The 20,189-nt window shown below is 39.9% G+C and overlaps 2 long non-coding RNA genes across 4 annotated transcripts in view; one reads left to right on the top strand and one right to left on the bottom strand.

Annotated features, from left to right (window-relative positions):
- LOC131836479 (uncharacterized) overlaps positions 1-20,189 on the top strand; it is a 38,784-nt gene that overhangs the window by 7,714 nt on the left and 10,881 nt on the right. Inside the window, exon 2 of the long non-coding RNA XR_009355635.1 lies at positions 4,819-16,907. This is a non-coding gene — a long non-coding RNA (uncharacterized LOC131836479). The remainder of the gene's footprint in view (positions 1-4,818; positions 16,908-20,189) is intronic.
- Positions 16,815-20,189, bottom strand: part of LOC131836478 (uncharacterized) — a 134,701-nt gene continuing 131,326 nt past the window's right edge. For all 3 annotated transcript variants that reach the window (XR_009355630.1, XR_009355631.1, XR_009355632.1), the window contains one exon: positions 16,815-16,950. This is a non-coding gene — a long non-coding RNA (uncharacterized LOC131836478). The remainder of the gene's footprint in view (positions 16,951-20,189) is intronic.

Below are 20,189 nucleotides of genomic sequence, written 5' to 3'. Positions count from 1 at the left end.
TCCTGTGTTTATAAAGTACAACTTGCTCATCAGAGGAATTTACTCCTCACACGGTGGGCATCTCTTGCTGAAAGAAAACAGGCTGTAGGAGAAAACAAATTGGGTTGATTTAGGCTATTTTTGTTTATTGTTTGTTTTGTTTTGGTCTTATGTCTTCTCTCACATCACACAGGCTGGTTTTTTCTCTCTCCCGCTCCCCCAAAAAGCTTTTTGCTAAGTATGTTCTTTCTTGAACATGCATTACGTATATCTGTAGAATAATTAAAAAAAAAAAAATACTTTCAAGAACTTTCTTCTCTTTGGCACCGAACTATTGCTTTTTGTACTCTTTGCACAGATCTGACCTACTTCATTGCGGGAGGGTGTCCTTTAGCTAGGTTCTCTCTAGGAAATTTACGCTTTCTGCTGCTTTACAGAGACAAATAGCTTTGATGATAAATACTTCGGAACACACATCTCACAAGTCCAGAAAGAGGCTATGTTAGGAGGTAAATATTTTTTCTTCTCAGGAGTCTATTAAATGCAGAGTACTATTGGTGTTTAAATTTTTAAACTCTGATATTTTTGCCTGTCAAGATTGAAGCATTAGCTACAAACATTCACTGCTCTAATGAAAAGCAGTTTTAGTAAACAACAGCCTGAAATTGGCTATGTTGCATTTAGTTTGGCTTATAGGAATTGGAATAATAATGGTCTAAAAATGCATATTAAAATAATTTTGCTTATCTCTAGCATCCTTATTTCTTAAAGCAAACAATTTAGACAGAAAAGTCATTTGATAAAATAATTGATTCGGGCAAAATAGTACTCACATTCTTCTGCAAGATAATGATTCAGCAGCTACTCTTCCTTCACTGGTACTTCATTACACACAATCCTCATTCATCTTAAAGCCTTAAGAAAAAAATCCACATCCTGTATTTTTAAAAATTATTTTTAAAGAGGTGAACCAATACAGGAAACTAGAATCAAATCTGTAATAGAATTTACTTGCTGTTATTCACATCTTGAAAAATTTCCTTAAGGGACAGAAATGTCATATGCTTAGTTTCAGGACAAAGGCACCTTTTTAAATGAAGGGCTTAAAGAAAATCGATAAAGAAGTTTAATAGAAAACAGGCTAACTAAGCTTTTGGATGTAAAAATTATCTAGATTACAAATCAAGAAAATAACTAACATTTAATGCACTTTAGATCTGATGTAAGGCTAGCCTTTAATGAAGAGTTTCTTTTTTAAAAAAAGCAATTATGGGCAACTTCTGGAATTCACTTTGGGTAACATGTCTAGGGGGGTCATTGTTTTACCGTTTTTCTATGGTAGAGCTGATTTAACTTGGAAGTTAAGAAAAGTTATGTAACTTCAGAGTGTTTCCAGCTAATGGTTTTATGCAGGACTAATGTTATTCAGTTAAAAACAAAAACCAAAACCTTATAGTTATACAATGTTAATAAACTCATTTAGCAATGATGGATTGTTATTATTATGATTATTATTTTACTTGAAAAATGACCAAGCTATATTGGTCAGGAATTAAAACAATTCAGGTCTTAGCAATTTTATAAAGTGTTATTTTACTAGTTTAGGAATTAATAAAAACCCCCTTGCATGTGATTCCTTAATATTCATTTTTATATTTTGAGGCTTACATGTATTTAAAATTTCCAGATCATTAAATGCTTTTAGCTACATAGTGTGTTAAAGTTAAAAAAAAAAAAAAAAAAAAACTATTGTAAACCGAGTTTTATTGTAAACAGAGTTTACATTTACATTTCTTTTTAATAAATAGACATAAAGTTGTTATATTTACTAGGTCATTGTTTTTTGTTTTTTGGGTTTTTTTTTTTTTTGCTAAAATTGCAAGCATTTTGTTAAAATGTCTTATTTAGTAATGAAAACAATTTTATAAATATTAATACATCTTCACTTTTTTACTACTTTCTGCCAATTTTTGATTTCTTTAAAAATACAAATTTATTTATTTTTAATGGAATGAGTAAATATGTTTTGAATTCAAATTCACTGTAATGAAAGAGAGTTTAAAATCTTCAGCAGGATAGTGAACTATTTACTTGGCTTCAATATGTCTGTCTTTTACATGATCTGACAGAACTGACTAGTGAAAACTAACCAAAACCAGAAATCAACTGAGAGAATACTCAAGAAGGAAAAAGGAAGAGTTGCAGGAAATGATATTTTCCCATCAGTGGATAGGCATGCATATATTAAAGACATAAAAGGCAGCAAGGAGAGAAACAAAAGCTGTATACTGGGGGTTCTGCAAGTCTGAATTAACTACATGGAAAAAAATGAAATCATTCTGCTTAAACTTGTTCACTAATAAAAGGAGAATTGCTTTTGTTAAATATGCTTGGTGTGATTATCAAGCAAAATTTTTTTCTCCCAGACATCTATGAATAAAACATGCGTTTGAGCATTAGGTAAACAAACAATAAATGGATGAGTTCAGTTGAAACATAATATTTTATTTAGAAAACATATATAATCATATTTGTATTGGCAATCCAAATTTAATGACTTCTTTCAGTAAAATTAAAGTGCCTCACAAATAACATCTTATGCATAAGGATTGCTTATTCTTTGCCCATTTTTTCTATTTTTTTCAAAGAAACAGATTTTTAAGGTCTCTGCTGAACCATACATAAACAAGATGAAGCATGATTTCTCAGCAAAAAAATTTTTTTCTTTTGGATCACCTTAATTTTAAGGTATAGATGTTGTAAAAAAAATTTTTTTTTTTAATATATTTCTGGGACTGCAGGAGAAAATGTTCTCAAGTCTGGGATAGCTTGGGCTGATTTGAACAAGGCTCTGTGTGTAGCTGAACCAGTCTTTGGCTTATTAGGCATTTCATTAACACAACATCTTCTGTAAACTCTGAATGAGAATAAACCATTTACAATAAGGAAAGCAAACAACAGAATGAATTTCCTCTGTTGGTGTTTTATAAGACTGTTAAACAGAAAATGGAGGGAAGAACTCTCTTTAGACGATATCACTTAATTAAGTAAAGCATCCTAATCAGAGTCCCCTCCAATTGTAATGACTGTAGGGAGTCAAGTACATTTCTGTCTATATTAGAGTATCTAACTGCAATGATTTATTGATATTTATTTTAGAAGTACAACACAAAAGCAATAAAACAGAAGAAGCAGGGAGAGAGGGAACATGCCATCGCTTACTGTGGGTTCAACCAGAGCACTTCAACAAAATTCCCGATTTTCTCGTGGGGGGTTTTCCTTTCTAAAATCAGAGCACACCTTTAGATGAGAATGTTCCTTTCCCGCATTTGACTTTTCCAAATAGTCGCTGTGACGTTTCTTTGTCCACTGGGTGAATCATTGATTCACTTTCTTCCCTACAAGAATCACCGCAAATGAGTGGAAGGGCACCTGCTGTTTTCTGCAGTGACATTACTAGATGCATTCTACACTGATTTGAGTCGTAAAGTACAGCTTCTTTGTATGGGAGAGAGATTTGAGGAAGGAGAGTAAATATACTGTATAGGCAGACAGACATTGGCTGCCCTCCAAGCTGCACACAGCATAAACCTGTTTATCTGCCACATTTCACAAATCTCAAAAACGTGAATAAATCAGGCGAGCAACTGGATAAGTGATTCACACCAGGGAATCTAACCAATATTCTGATGAGAGGGTACTAGGATGCTAAGACATTGGGGCAAATAGACCTGTATTGTAGAAACTGCACATAATAACATTGATTAGTAGTTCAAAGGAGATAATATTCTACACCAAAATGAATCTGAAGAGGTATCCCAACCCTGTGGACTTTCGATGGGTATTTATGTGCAAGTTACTTGGAGAATTGAGTTCAAAAATACACTTTTACCCATACCATTCCAATAATTGGGGCCAAAGTGCACTTGGACTTCAAGCTAGTTATCAAGGTAATTTATTTATGGATACCTGGATCTAAATATTGGAAGCTAGTGCCTGAAAACCCCCAATTACCATGACACATATATGTGAAATTAAATTATCAAACATGCTTAGAATGTATTTGCTTGGTGAAAGCAAACTTTCCTTAGAAAGTTACAATCTTATAACTGAAGATGAATTGCTCAGCAATAAGTGAGTAGGGCAAACAAAGGTATGATTATTGCTATATTACTACTTTATTTTTCTCTTAATCTCTGTTATTTTTGACTCATCTGCTGATCTTTTTAATGGTTATTCTGCCTTAGCATTTAGTTGTAAATGGAAGTTCTGAGAGGTGTGGGCACTAACCTCAAATACATGCTCTGGTTCTGAAGATCTCTTAAAATTATTTATGAATTTCGAGTTTGGATTATTTCCCTACACTAGACCTGGTTATAGTCACAGCAAGATGAGTTATCCATTTGCTTTGTATTTCTATTGGCTTCCAGTAAAGACCTACCATCTTACTACCAAGAAAATGTAGTTTTCCCTACATCTGTGAACACAAAATACTATTCCAGAATGAAGGGCAATCACACAAGGCATTTAAATTAACACTGCACACCCCACAACTTTTTTTCCTCCTGCAGTGTAGAAAGAGAGCCAAATTGCTAAAACTTTTTGGACCTGCAAGACTTTGTTAGATTAGTAACCTAAGACATCATCATCTTAGCAACAGGAAGTCCTGGAAAAGGTAGGTGGCCTGGAAATTCATGTTCCAAGTGAAATTTTGGTACATTCAAGATTCTTTGCTTAAAGCCTTGCCGCAAGAAAACCCGTTGAAGTCTATTGCCAGTTGTGTCCACCAATTTGTTTTCTTTTCTTGGTGTTTTCTCATCTTCTTGCTTCTTGTCTCAGGTTCTGTTTCTGCAGGATCGGGCAGAGACTGACCGAATGGCTGCAGTTACCAGGATTTGAAAACCCAATATCAGAATCTGCCACTGTGTGTGTGTCTGCCCTGAGCGCTCTCTTCTTTAGCAACAGGACATTTGCACAACACGGGAGCATCTTTTCTTCTTCCCTTGGCCCTGACCTTGTAAAATATGATACAAAGTTTTTCATGGCTTTTAAGTCCCGCACATGGGAAATCTTGCTGGAGATACACGATGATTAAAATGCCTTCCTTAAAAGATGTGCGTAAGTAGGTGTCAAGTGGACGATTGTGGGCGGTCAAGACCAACCTCATCGAGAGTCTCAAGGCTAAACACACTGATTTTTGTTAATCCCAGGAAATTTTACCCAGTTTTCTAAATGTGTTGAATTTTGAGTTTATGTCCACAAAGCTGAAGTCGGTTCTGTGAACCTCAATTAAGGTCAACCATAGCTCTTGAATCCGCCCTAAAGAACTCTTTGGAAGATTTGTATGTTTACTTGTAGTTTTATGGTTTTATTAACACAAGTACGACATGCAACTAAGCTGTCTATTCGCCTTCTTTGCTGGCATTGGGACTGGTGGCTCTGATGGCCAGAGGGGCTGCTCTTTCTACCCTGGCTTTGGGGTTCTCAGAGGCGACATGGTGAGCAGTCTCTGCATGGTGAGATTTGCGGCACATCGGTGGCACCTCAAGCCCCTTGATGCCATGCACTAGGAACTTCCAGAAGCCCCTGGGCAGCATGCGCTTTGTTTTCTTGCTGCTCCTGGAAGCTGCGTTTGGGCATCAAGATCTAGCCCAAGAATCTTCCATTGCACCCATTGTCAGTGCCTCTGGGTTTCTGCCATTTTGCACTTCACTTGACCTATCGGTCTGAGCAGTGCTGGATGCACTCCGTGGTCCTCTCTTTAATAATCTTGGCCTTCACTGAGGTCTGAGAGCAGCTGTGATGCTGCCGAGGAGGAGATGGCAGCCACCTCCATGGGCAGTGCCAAGGGAGAGCTGGAGAATTTTTAAAGTAATGCTTACTCTGAGTCAAAAATGATCACTAAACCCCAACATCTACACACCACAGGAACCCAAGAAATAGTAGACTGACTGCATGTGAATGTTTTAATTACAAAATTAATTAAATAGCATATAAAGTGAAAAAAATTGACTTTCTTTTCTCCTAGCCCCCACAATCCCATTATCCATGAGTAACCATTAAAAATAATTTTTCATATGTATTTTTTAAAGATTGTATTTATTTATTTGAGGGACAGAAAGAGCTAGAGAGAAAGAGAGAGAGAGTGAGCACAAGCAGGCGGAGAGTGAGAGGGAGGGTCAGAAGCAGCAGCAGCAGACTCCCCACTGAGCAGGGAGCCTAATGCGGGGCCTGATCCCAGGACCCTGAGATCAGGACCTAAGCTGAAGGCAGACATGCAACTGACTGAGCCACCCAGGCGTCCCAGTTTCATATATATTTTAATAGACTTACAATTTTTTCCTTTTCTTTTTTTAAAGTAATCTTGATACCTAACAGAGGAGCTTGAACTCACAACCCCGAGATCAACAGTTGTATGCTTTACCGACTGAGCTGCCAGGTGCCCTAATGAGTAGACTTTTTTTTAGATGTATTTATTTGTCAGAGAGATAGAACACAAGCAGAGGAGCAACAGGCAGAGGGAGAAGTAGGTAGAGGGAGAAGCAAGCTTCCTGCTGAGTGGGGAGCCTGATGTGGGGCTGGTTCCCAGGGCCCTGGGATCAAGACCTGAACTGAAGGCAGCTGCTTAACCCACTGAGCCACCCAGGCATCCCATGAATAGACTTTTAAAATTCATAGGCAAGCATATCTTAAGTCACAAATAAAATCATACAATGTATTTACTATACTGAATTTGCTTGAATTCACTTAGCCTTGTACGTTGGCTATCATTCCATTCCCTACACATGGGTCTACTTCATTCTTCTAGCAGCTGCGCAGATAGCAAATAATACGCTATTATGGATATAACATTCCCATATTGATGGATACTTAAGTTATTTTTTAGTCTTGTTTTTTCAAATAATACTTCAGCAAACATATGCATATTTTTGTGCACTTTTATAAGTGTATTTGTAGAATTAATTGCCCAAAGTAAAATTGCTATATAAAAACACATTTACAAGTTTTGAATGATATTGCCACCTTAATGACACAACCAAATTGCATCAATTTACCTTTCGCTGAAAGTTTTTGAGAGGCAGGGATTTTGAAAAAGGGCTTCACTGAGTTCTGTGTGTTACATATCTGCGTGCCAGTCCATCTCTTCCAGTTTGCCGAAACATAGTTGGGTTGCAGCTGGGATGGTTGGTGGTGACCTAGTGGAGAGCGAGTGTTCCCGTGACATCTGTGCTGGGACAGCAGGGAGGGCTGGGGAGGGGAAAGCACCGAGATGCAGAGGAGAAGAGCCGGGAAGTATGGCTGCCATCGGTTTAGGAATGGTCCAGTCTTCGCCATGTCTCTTTGCTAGCCTGTTTTACCATTCAGTGTCTCTGCGTGTGAATAACCCAGAAAATACACATGACACCATCCTAGTTCCTGGATTTGAAGAGACATCCTCATCCTTGAAACCTCTACTCCTCATTCAATGTTTTCATTTGGCCTGGCATTTTAGAAGTCCTATTTTCATCCTTAAATAGAAACTTAGAAGTGCCTCTTGATCTATACCCTAGATCTCAGCCTTTTAAATTGAGGGGTTACTTTAATGTTCTCAAGGTTATAGTTACACAGGAATTTTATTTTGTATTCAGCATGAACATGCTAGGTACTATGTAGGGGCTGTGGATGCAAAGATGAATGAGATATAATTCTGCATTCTAGAAGCTCATAAAATAATGACGAGACAGATGGCACTAACTAAAATACAGGCCCCTGATTGGTTAAGTGTTAAAACAGAGGTATTTGATCAAAATTCTATGATGTCCCACTTCTGGAAATATAGCCTACAGATAGATTTGTGCATGCACAAAAGGACACAGAGACCAGAGGTGTTCCTCACAGTATTGTTTGTGATGGTAAGACTTAAATAACATTCTGAGTGTCTATCAACAAGGACACTCTATGTGGCTTAATAAATGCTCTCTATGTACTGATATGGAGTAATCTGCAGGATATGTTTTTATATGGAAAAAAGCAAGCTGTGGAACATGTGTAGTATATGTTGCCTTCCACATAAAAAATATAGAAAAATAAGACTGTGTTAGTGTTTGCTGGTCTATGCATAAAACATCGGAAGACTTCTTAAGAAACAACAAGTGCTAATCTTTGGGGTGGGGGTGGGCGTCAGAGATTAGTGGGGTGGATGAGAAAAGAGGGTGAAACAGATTCTCAATGTATACCTTTATATGTCATTTTCAATTTTGAACCATGTGAATGAATTATTTTTAAATTATATTAAATAGGGGCGTCTGGGTGGCTCAGTGGGTTAAGCCTCTGCTTTCGGCTCAGGTCATGATCTCGGAGTCCTGGGATCGAACCCCACGTCAGGCTCTCTGCTCAGCAGGGAGTCTGCTTCCCCCCACCCCCCGCCCGCCTGCCTCTCTGCCTCCTTGTGATCTCTCTCTCCCTGTCAAATGAATAAATACAAATCTTTAAAAAATTATATTAAATAAATTTAAGTTATAAAGTCCCTGCCTGCCCCCCCCCCCCACAGTGCTTTGCATTCTCTGAGGTATTTGCGCACGCTTAGCTACATTTACACTGGATCCAGAATGTAACATGGGACTGGGCAAGGAGACTCTGAACAGGAGAAAGAAGCCTTCTTAGAAACTACTGGATTTTTCTTACCACAATATTACACCGTCTCTCATGAAAACGATTTGGAGCAGAGCTAGGAGAAAGAATACCATTCTCTAAAAAGTTCTCAGAGTTGGAATATAAACAGGACATATGCCAGACATGGGAACAATTTTAAAAGTAGATTTCATTCTTTAAACCTCCTCCAGAAAAGGCTGAGGGTGGCCTCCTCTGGTTTCTCAGGAGAGCTTTATAGGAGAGGCATGATTTGCCCATACCTTCGGTTGGTCTGCTTAAGTCATGAAATTGAGCAATGTGAATGTTTTCTTCTTTAAGCTTTAAATAAAGGTCTTAAGCTGAGTTACAATAAGAGAGACCAGCCGTCTTGCCAGAGAAATGCTACTTTTCTTTGACGAGGACGTGGCTCTGTAAATTCGCCAGAACACCACATTCAGGTAATTTGGAGAAAGACAGTGGGATAGAATTAGATTTTGAGAATTCTCTGGTCACTTTCTGTAAACTGAGACTATGAGGTAGAGAATAAATAACTTGAGAGAAAAATAATTTCATGAGTATAAAAGACCATGTCAGAAGTTTGTGGACGAGTGACACAATCATCACCCAAGCCACCCAGAGACAGAAAAGGCCACTGGTGCTGAGGAGGAACTTGACTTTCCTATACCTTGTGGTATACCTGATTCTCCTCACCATCACTACTACCACCGTTACTGCCCCTGCCTTTTCAGCTCATTGCGGCCATGTTTGTCCATAAGACGACACCCAAGCGATAAGCTCTGGTTCCCCAGGAAGCTGGTGGTTAACTGGGTGGAAACACAGAGGTGAGAGAGCATTGAAGGCAGGTGACTCACCACCTTCCTTTCATCAGTTTCTTTAATTGCGTTCTCCTATCCACCCCCACCCTGCCCATATTTACTCGCTCAGCTGGTTTCAAATCAGTCCTGTGGGAAGGGTCTGAAAAATTTAGATTTAGATTTCGAACACAAGAACGTGTTAAGGGAGCTACTGCCAGGATCAGGGCCACTTGTGACGTCACATCAGTAAAAGGCATTCAAGTGAGAGACAATAATGATGGTAGTTGTTTAGCCCAAATGGACATCAGTTGTAATTCTTTCAATGTAATTCTTTGGGCAGCTAAATGAAATACGTTATCAGTGGAAGTCTTGACCTAAGAGACATACATGTAAGAACATGGGGAAGTTAAATAAGACTTATATACCTTAACAAAAACAATGGCTTTATTTGTACTCTTTTTGCAGTTTTAACTAAATATTGCAGTGAGTAGTGCTTATTTTAAACTACTAAGTATTGGGGCATTTATTACCTATGATGTGAAAATACTTCAGGGGTCTTGGATTAACGCTATAGTATTTAGGCACAGATTATAGAGACTTACAATCAAAGACGATGGTGAGACACATGACAAATATCTCCATCTTATAGGACTTAATTCAGACTTGGTCAGATCAGCCTACGTCTCACTCCTGGCTTCTCAGGAATGTCCCCAAGCAAACATTATCTGCACTAGGTCCAAGGCTGCCCTGTGAATTAACCTCCAGGGTAGGGTTATCTCAGAAAATACAGGATGCCTAATTACATTTAATCTCAGATCCACAAAGAATAGTTTATAGTAGAAACAGGCAGACATACGCCCAGCTCTTCTGCGCTCTGTCTCTGAGGCAAGGTGCCTCACGGGTTTGAAATCCCCAAATCCTGAATTCCAATCTAGCTTCATAGTTTGATTCTCTTAGTGGATACTGTCTCACCATCTATTGTTTAGGCTTGCTTCCTCTTAATAGGGCATTTTACTCATACTGTATATTTTCAAATAAATTTTTAAACATTAGTAATGAAAGGTTAGCTGCCTGGAATAATTATAATAGAATTTTAGAGAAAATTTGAAAATCCACTTTATTTCTTACCCCCCAACCCCACCCCACCAATTTTGATTTTTCAAAGCATGTCCTTAGGATTTGATGTTAGATTCAAATGGTGAGACAGATGTGGAATAAGACAGGAGGGCTCCTTTCTGGCTGAGCTTGTACCCCTGGCTTGTTCTCTCGGGGTTGTGGTAAAGGTAGCTACTCAAAGGTTTAATTTGAAATTTTCTAAGTCAAGCCAAATGCCACCATTACTAAAATCCAGCAACTAAGGAAATGGAAGAGCCATGTGGGAGAATAAAGAATAAAAAATGTGGAGCTGGAAGATCTGGGATTGAGGCCTGGCTCTGTACCTGACTTAGCTGTGAGATCCTAGGAAAGTCATTCAGCCTCCAGAAGTATCAGTATTGGTCTCAATAAAATCGAGATCATAGGGCAACTATGACGAGAGATACTGTGTGTAGGAACGATTTGGAAACTTGAGTTCAATCTAGATGTTTGCAGGGGTGATGACAATGATGGTAAAAATGGTGGCCAAGGGGCACCTGGGTGGCTCTGTTGGTTAAGCATCAGACTCTCGGTTTTGGCTCAGGTCATGATCTCAGGGTCATAAAATCGCGCTCCATGTTGGGCTCTACACTGAGCATCGAGGCTGTCTAGGATTTTCTCTCTCTCCCTCTCCCTCTGCCCTTCCCCCATATTACACTCATGCTATCATCCTCTAAATAAATAAATAAATAAATAAAATGGTCGCCAACAGGTAGAAAGGCATTACAGAAAGTCAGTTATTAAAGAGATACTTTAATTCAGATCCTAAAAATGTTTACTTCCTACTCCATTCACAAGAAATTATATACGTAAGAGTATTGTTCTCTTGGGTTGGAAAAAAGAAAAGACACGAAAAGCTAATCCAATTCCATATATTTTTAGAAGAAAGCTTACTCAAAGATTTGAGTCTAAAAATGGATGTTTAGAGTAGAATATTTTATTTAAGATCACACTGAAAAATGAGTAATAGAAAGGCACACTGAGAAACATTGGTTTAGAGCCTTTTAGTTCTATTTCGGGTCAATGCTCATTCAACGACCAGCCTATTTAGTTTGTAAAAGCCTCAGACACATTTGTTATTATTACTATTATTATTATTATTATTATTACTTAACATAATAGCTAGGAGTGTTCAATGCACAGAGGAGGCTCTCATGAGGCCCCAAGTCCATTTGCTCAGTGATAAAGGAGAGGAAGCAAAAGAAGAAGATCTTCCCAGAGGTCCTCTGACTCCCTTTTAGACCTTCCATCCTCTGCTCCAAGAGAGGGGTGGAGGCCACAGGAGGACAGAGCTATCAGGGCACAGGATGTCAATTCTGACTGAAGAGTATCCATCCTTGTTCCATTTTACCTCCCTTTTAACCGCACAACCAATACATGTGTGTCACAGAAAATAAGAGAATGTGGATAAGCAAAAAGGTGACCATAACCATCACCCCTAAGTCTAGCCTCCAGAAATTTGGAATACTCCTTTGCATTGCTCTGTGTCCCCCTATATGCAAGGAGTACCATGAGGGATCAAAATTTATCCTACTTTGTCTGAACCCCACAAAGAAGCCCTTGATGTGTTCTGCATGGCTGGATTCCTTAACAAATGCATTTCAGCCAAGGCTTTAAAGTGGCATAGCAGGGATGCCTGGGAGGCTCAGCCTGTTAAATGTCCAGCTCTTGGTTTCAGCTCAGGTCATGATGTCCCCATCAGGAGATCAAGCCCAGTGTTGAGCCCTCAGAGGAGCCCCCCCAACACTCCCCACTCTGTCGAGCCCACATGGAACCCCGCGCTCAACAGGGAGTCTGCTCCATGCCCTCCTGCTCATGCACTCTCTCTCTGAAATAAATTAAAAAAAAACATGGTATAGCATAATCCCACTCATATTCCTATAATGACGGGGCCAGATAGAAATTAAGTCACTCGATTTTAAAATCGCACTTCTCATACTTTCTTTACTTCCCTTTATAGAACTCCCTAAAGCTCTTAACAAAATACAGAACTTTCCCACAGAGACTCAGAATATAAGTTAGTGGCAAAAGTCTTTGAGATCAAGAGTTCACCAGGTCCTGAGCTCCATTTCTTACAGGGTCTCACATTGTTTTTCTGTCACTTATTTCTACACTTGGTCCTGAGTCTAAATGAGATGGAATCCCAGCTCCAGACTACAAATGTCCCCCCAGTTAGAAGTCGGAATCATCTGACCTTGCCTGAGAGAATGAGAGGAGGAAGGTCAAGTGGGACGAGCCCAGCTCAGTTACAAACCTCACTGCTGGAACGGAGTAGTTGCTCAAGTACCCCAGGGTCAGTCCCATTGGCCCCAGGCCCAGATTTTCATGGACTCATTCTGGGTCCTAGAAGAGAGAGAGGACCGTGACTAGAAACCAGAAGACCAACTTTACCAAAACCTCCAAAGACTTCGGAGAGCTTGCCAATCCTGCTTTGGTAACATCTGATGCAGAGAGAAAATGGAGAGGTATCCTCGCCCACAGTGCCACAGATCCCGGAGCAGCTGTGGCCCATTTGGTGCTCTGGGGTTTTGTTGCGAGCACCCAGCACTATCTGCAGGGGTGGTGTCCAGGAGAGGGGTGGGTGCCTTGGGGACTGTGCGGAAGGCAGTGTTTCGCAGAGCGGGGCAGGCGTGGTGGAGCCCCGCAGTGGAGCGGGAGCCGGAGGCAGCAGGATTTGACTTTATATAGAGTAGAGACGGTTGTACCTGCAGAACGCAGTGCTACCCCACAGGGCATAAAAGCCTAAAACATGGCATTTTCCACAAGAATTATAACCAAGCGCACACGAGACACAATATGTGTGTGTATGTGTACGTGTGAGTGTGTGGCAAACTCTAGAACAGACTTCATGTCAGCCATCACACCTAGTTCCTCTTCCCTAAAACCAGTCCCAGAAGTTCTTATTAAAGTGATATAATGAGGGGCGCATAGGTGGCTCAGTCGGTAAGCATCTGCCTTCCACTTGGGTCCTGGGATCAAGTCCCACATCGGGTTCCTTGCTTGGCAGGAAGCCTGCTTCTCCCTCTCCTACTCCCCCTGCTTGTGTTCTCTCTCACTGTGTCTCTCGATCAAATTAAAAAATTCTTAAAAAAATAAAAAAGATAAAGTGATGGTCTCTTCTGATATTTGACTAAGCTACTCATAGACCCAAATCCTTCCTCAAAGCCTATAATACCTGGATTGGATTCAGGAACCACCCCTTCCCATTCCAGAATTTCCGGGCTAATAGTACTACTTATCTTGTATGGCTGTTAGGGGCATTAAACAATATAAGACTTGAAAAGGGCTTGTAACAGTCCTGGGTACATAGTCAGCCTTCCTCAGTATCAACTCTAGTATGACTGCTATCTAAATTTGTCTCCCAGTCAGGCCCCATTCGCTGCTACCTTGTGGGCGGTGCAAGAGACTTAGGCTGAAATTGTGATTCATCACTTACCAGCTATATGTCCTTGGACAGATTAATTAACTTCTTGGTAATGTGAACTAGTGGAGCACATTGGATGCCAGACTTCGTCCCAGGGGCCACAGGCCCACGGATGAGCAGCTTGAACACCACCCCAAACACCACCCTGCCTGGAAAACACTCCGTGCTGGTGGGTGGGAGACAGACGGCGAAATAAGCAAAACAAACAAACAAACAAACCAGAGTCGTAAGGATAGCCCGCCTCTCCAGCTGGAATTAGACCAATAGGTAACAGAGCGACCAACAAATCAATCAAGTAGAGAACCATTAAAAAAAAAATGTCATCTACATGTTTTAAATGTTTTATTTCAATAGAAACAGATTAGAAGTTGCCAGGGAATAGACGAGGGGAGGGAAAGGAATGATTACTTAAAGGGTACAGGGTATTCTAGGGTGATGAGGTTTGAGACTAGAGAAATGCGGTGGTTGTACAACACCATGAATGCACTAAACGCCACTGAGCTGTACACTTTAAAGATGGTTAATTGTATGTTATGTAAAATTGTCCTCAATAAAACATTATATAAATGGACATTATTTTACCACTATTTTGGTGTATAGCTAAGGACTCTTTAAGGATGTGCCCATAACTGAAGCCCCAAGGCATCTTTCTGGCATAAACCACACCCCCCCTCAAATATATATATATTTTTTCAGCCTAAATTTCTTTAACTTAGGACAAGAACTTAGGTACCTACAAATCTATCTTAGAGTAGAATCTGCTTAGATTTGTGTTTTTTTTTTTTTTCCCATTTATAGCTTTTCCATCCATACATAACATGACAACAGTTTTTTAGCAGCTCACACTTAGGAGCCTACATTATTTTTTTTAAATAATGGCAACAACATCTATTTAGTGAGTGCTTACTCACTTCCTTACATTTAATCATGGGCCCTTCCATTCTGGGCCATGACAAGACACATGCCAGAACCGACTCCTGGAAAGATCTGAGGACACATGGGTTATCACTGCATCAAAACTAATAACCCCTGTGGACCCAGACAAGCCTGTGGGAGAGGGAGAGGTAGAAAAACCTACCTGTCTCACTGTCTCACTGCTTCTGTGCCAAGTCCAGGAATGGTGTTTTTGTCCTGTGACATCTGAGAACAAGAAACAAAGGAGGAGGTCATCAGAAGTCAAGGTATGGTCTTAGGAGCAGTCATTTCAATAAAGGCACTGGCTTCATTCTTGGAAAGATTGACAGTCCGCGGGGTGCCTAGTCCCTTTGACTAATATTCTTGTTCTTGAGTCTGATCTGTAGCTGTTTTGTTGTGTTTCAGCTCTGAGGGTAGTAGAAATAAATTAAAATTTTAAATAGCCCGCCCTCCCCTAAAATGGCTTCAATTCTAATATGAAAATAAGTGTTTTGATGATCTGGTCATCCACACTAGCTCTCACACCACTGACTGAGAGTTAACTGTCATCAAATATCCATCCGCCCAGGAGGAGTAACAGGTTATGGCAGGTGAGTAATTTGTTTGGTGAATAATACTAAAGCAATTTATTTTACAGTTTACTCTCTTGTGTCAGAGGAATCAGCTAGTAGAGGAAGGACTATGGACTAGTTCTTTAAACATTTTTGTCTGTGGGGTGCCTGGGTGGCTCAGTAGGTTAAGGGACTGACTCTTGGTTTCGGCTGGAGTTAGGATCTCAGGGTCGTGCGCTGGAGCCCTGTGTTGGGCTCTAGGCTGAGCGTGGAGTCTGCTTGGGATTCTTTCCCTCCCCCTCTCCTTCTGCTTCTCCCTGTGCCTACACTCACTCACTCTCTCTTTCTCTCTCAAATAAATAAATGAAGTCTTTAAAATATTTTTGTTTGTAAGTCTTCTGTCCCATCCATGTTAAGTTTAAACGTTTTTCAAATTTAATTTATTAATTATATTTCTTGTGCATGAATTACACGGTTATGTCCTTTAGCCATCTACCCACTGAGATGTTGGTAATATTCATAAATACGTCTGAATAAATTTTCATATGTTTACAGATGGTAACTATGTTCCATTTTGTGGTGAATAGTCTTCCTTTTTTTTTATCATTAGTCATTTTTATTGTTTAGAAGTTAAAAATCTTTTGTAACTGTGTCTGACCATTTCATTTCACTTCTAATTTCTTCTCTTGCTCCAATGATAAGAAAATTATCACCTAAAGTGGGATTAAAACCCCTAATTTTCCCTTAGGATTCCATTCCCAACCATCCTTCAGATCTTACACTGACATTCTCTGGGCCTTAGAGCCCAGGCCCCCTAACCCTTCAGTACATTTTTTTCACAAAGGTTGAGCACTCGTGTTAGGACTTCAACAGAGCAGGTACCTGCAGAGTCCATTGTTTACCTGTTTAGCCTGGATTTAGAACTATTTCTTATGTTTGCTGATATCTGAGAGGGTCACGGCTTACTCCGTTCAGACCTAAGTTGGTGTCCGCATTCACCCATTCACCCACTCACTTATTTACTCATTCATACATGTATGCATTCAGACATTTGTTGTATGTAGCAACAGACTCACATGTAGCCCCCAGTGAGCCCTGCTTTCTGGTGTTCACCCGTGAGGGTGGGCAGGACCTATATGTATGACTTGCCTCTAATAGCAGAATATAGTAGAGGTGACGCAGTGTCCCTCCTGTGATTGTGTTACATAACAAAGACTGTGTTGCTGGAACATTCGACCTCGAGACGGACTTTGCAGCTTGATGAAGTAAAGCAGCCGTGCTGGAGAAGCCCACGTGGTGAGGGGCTTTGGGCAACCTCCAGCCAACAGCCAGGAAGAAGCTGGAATCCTTGGTCTTAGAGCAGCAAGGAAGTGAATTCTGCCAAGAACGTGAGTGAGCGTGGAAGAGGTTGCTTCCCCGTTTGAGCCTCCAGGAGGGAGCACAGTCCAGATGACACCTTGATTGCAGTTTTGTAACACTGTAAGTAGAGGGGCCGTCTAAGCCAGGCCCTGACCTGAAGAAACTGTGAGATAATAAATGGGTATAGTTTTGAGCTACTATGTGCACAGTAATTTGTTGTGCAGCAATAGAAAATGAATACACTGCGCCATGCTAAGTACCATACAGGCATCTCTCACTTAGTGCCTAAAGTAACCTCATGGGCCTAATCACACTAATAATATTCCCATTTTATAGATGAAGACAGCGAGGCTCAGGAATTGAACTCCAGAACAGTCTGCTGTCAACAACTGAACTCCTATGGCATATTTCATTGTAATGTATGGTATTATTTTATAAATTCAAGTTTCATAAATTCAAGTTTATGGTATTATTTCATAAATTCAAGGCTTAAAAACTTATCTCCTGATCACACAGACTATATTAAGGACAAGCTCTACTTGGCACACCTAGTACACAAAGTAAACGTTTTTATAAATTCAACATTACAGGGAACTTTCCTATTACTCTTTAGTGCTATGTTTTTACCATGTATCTCACAGAAAAATTATTAGATTCAAGAATAAGAAAGTTTCTCTTTTGTGGTAAAGCAGTGATAGACTGTAAACTATTTAGGAGGGAGAATGATTATGGTTGATATGAACCCTATATTCCTGGGAACTGACCTAGAATTAGAACAGCCAAGTAGGGGCGCCTGGGTGGCTCAGTTGTTAAGCATCTGCTCAGGTCATGATCCTGGGATCCTAGGATCCTAAGATCAAGCTCCACATTGGGCTCTCTGCTCAGCGGGAAGCTTGCTTCTCCCACTCCCACATTCCCTGCCTGTGTTCCCTCTCTCGCTGTCTCTGTCAAATAAATAAATAAAATCTTTAAAAAAAAATAGCCACACAAACATTAGAATGTGCTGGATCTTGGATTCTGTCTTTAAATTTGCTGCCAAACAAAAGAACGTCATCTTGTATCCTAACTTTCCCACTTCTGATCCGGTATAGAGAAAAATTAGAAAGCAGGGAGATTTAGAATTGCTTTTTTTATTTTTAAACAACTATTTGTTTCAGGGTTCTGAGAAGCTGAGATAGGATTATGACCCCACTACTGTGTCTTCTAATGAGAGTTCTTCCTATTCTGCATTTATCAGATGTTAATTATTCATCCTGCATGATTGAGGATTTTGGAGTCAGAGATTCACCTGCAATATTTGGAATACCAGTGGAGGCCTACATCAACACAGAATTTATAAAGCAGCTGGTGCTAGGCAAAGCTAATGATGGAATTTCAGTTTAATAAAAAGACCCCCAACTGAGCACACCATCTTGAAAAAAGTATACTTATCAAACGGCTTTCAATCAGCTCAAGAGAGACACCTTAATTGGGAAGAGGAAGATTTGCAGAGTAGTTTGTCATTGTGCCAATTCCAGATCAATAACCGCATGTCTGCTCTTCCGCAGATGCGGCTTTTGCTTTATATGAAAGAACCACATCAACTTCCTCTCCATTTGGGTAAACTCTGTTTCATTTCATGATGTTAAATAATATCTTCTTTTTTTATCCCCAGATTTTATTTATTTATTTGTCAGATATATATAAGAGAGCACAAGCAGGGGGAGTGGCAGGCAGAGGGAGAAGCAAGCTCCTCACAGAGCAGGGAGCCGGATGTGGGACTCCATCCCAGAACCTTGGGATCATGACCTGAGGCGAAGACAGTTGCTTAACTAACTAAGCCACCCAGGAGTCCCAATAATATGTTTTTTTAGGTCACCTCTGTGTCTTCATAATAAATACAACCAAAATTAGATTTGTGATTATAAGGGTCATTTAAAAAATATTTTAAGTAGGGGCACCTGGGTGGCTCAGTGGGTTAAAGCCTCTGCCCTCAGGTCGGGTCGTGATCCCAGGGTCCTGGGATCGAGCCCCACATTGGGCTCTCTGCTAGGCAGGGATCCTGCTTCCCTTCCTCTCTTTGCCTCTCTCTGCCTACTTGTGATCTCTCTCCCTCTGTCAAATAAATAAATAAAATTAAAAAAAAATTTTTTTTAAAAGATTTTATTTATTTATTTGACAGAGATCACAAGTAGGCAGAGAGAGAGAGAGAGAGAGAGAGAGAGAGAAGTAGGCTCCCTGCTGAGCAGAGAGCCCAATGTGGGGCTTGATCCCAGGACCCCGGGATCATGACCTGAGCTGAAAGCAGAGGCTTTAACCCACTGAGCCACTCAGGCGCCCCTTAAAAAATTTTTTTAAGTAAATTTTATATTTGCAAAAAAAGGAATACTTTTCAGAATTTTAGTATTTTCAAAATTGTTTTGTTGAAAAAATGTTGGGTAGAACTAAATTATGGTGACTTAACTATAAGAAGAACATGCTGAGCAACGATAATCTAGATTCATATAAAATTATTTGGCAAAGACTGTAAAGAATCATCTATTAATAAAAATAAAATGGGTCTACTTTTAGAGGGAAGGGTTTGGAATACTGAAGACTGTCATCAACTCTTAGTTTCCTTTTTTGTTGGAAGGAGATACTCATTCAAACTGGTGACTATCAAACTGGTCTCAGTGGTATATTAGAGGGAATTATGGACCAGACAGGGCAGGAGGAGACAGAGAGGGTGATGGAGCAGGAGCCCAATGTGGAGGTCAAGGCCAAGCTTGGGGGTTGGGGGAGGGCTCTAGTTCCCTTTCTCACTTCAATCAGGACAGATCTTTTCTTTCCCTCCCCCCAACTCCTTCTCTTCCTCTTTCCTTCCTTTCCTTTCCCTCCCTCCTTCCTTCCTTCCTCTATAGCTTCCTTCCCTCCCTTCTTTCTTTTTTTCTTTCTCTTCCTTCTGTTTTTTCTGTCTTCCTCTCTCTCTTCGGCTTCCTTCCTTCCTTTTTTCCTCCCTCCCCAAATCTATACCTATGTATATAGATATGAATTAACACAGAAATATCAAGTTTCTGCATAAGATTTCTTTTTGAAAAACAGGATTCTACTGCTAAAATAGAGTTTGAAAATCAGTGGACTGGACAATTCTAAGTCCTTTTACTTCTGTGAATTTCTTCCTTCTAGTAATTTTTCTAATTACTGTTGGGATTCCAAGATCCGGGAACAAAATAGCAAGGGAGACCGAAAATATTTTAAAATCCATAACAAGTATCTATCTTACATGAACTATAGTTCTCCTAAAAGCTGTGGGTGAAATGGTATCTTACAGACCCCTATAGAGATATGGGATTATGACTAAAAGGTTTAGTTTTTTGCAAATTAACTACACAGAACAGACCTATCCTCTCTTACGCATTTCATCTACTAGATGATGTGTAGGCA

The sequence above is a fragment of the Mustela lutreola genome, chromosome 7, assembly GCF_030435805.1.
Source record: "Mustela lutreola isolate mMusLut2 chromosome 7, mMusLut2.pri, whole genome shotgun sequence".
Classification (NCBI taxonomy): Eukaryota; Metazoa; Chordata; class Mammalia; order Carnivora; family Mustelidae; genus Mustela; species Mustela lutreola.
The sequence above is the reverse complement of the archived record's forward strand: the minus strand, read 5'-3'. Positions and strand labels throughout refer to the sequence as shown.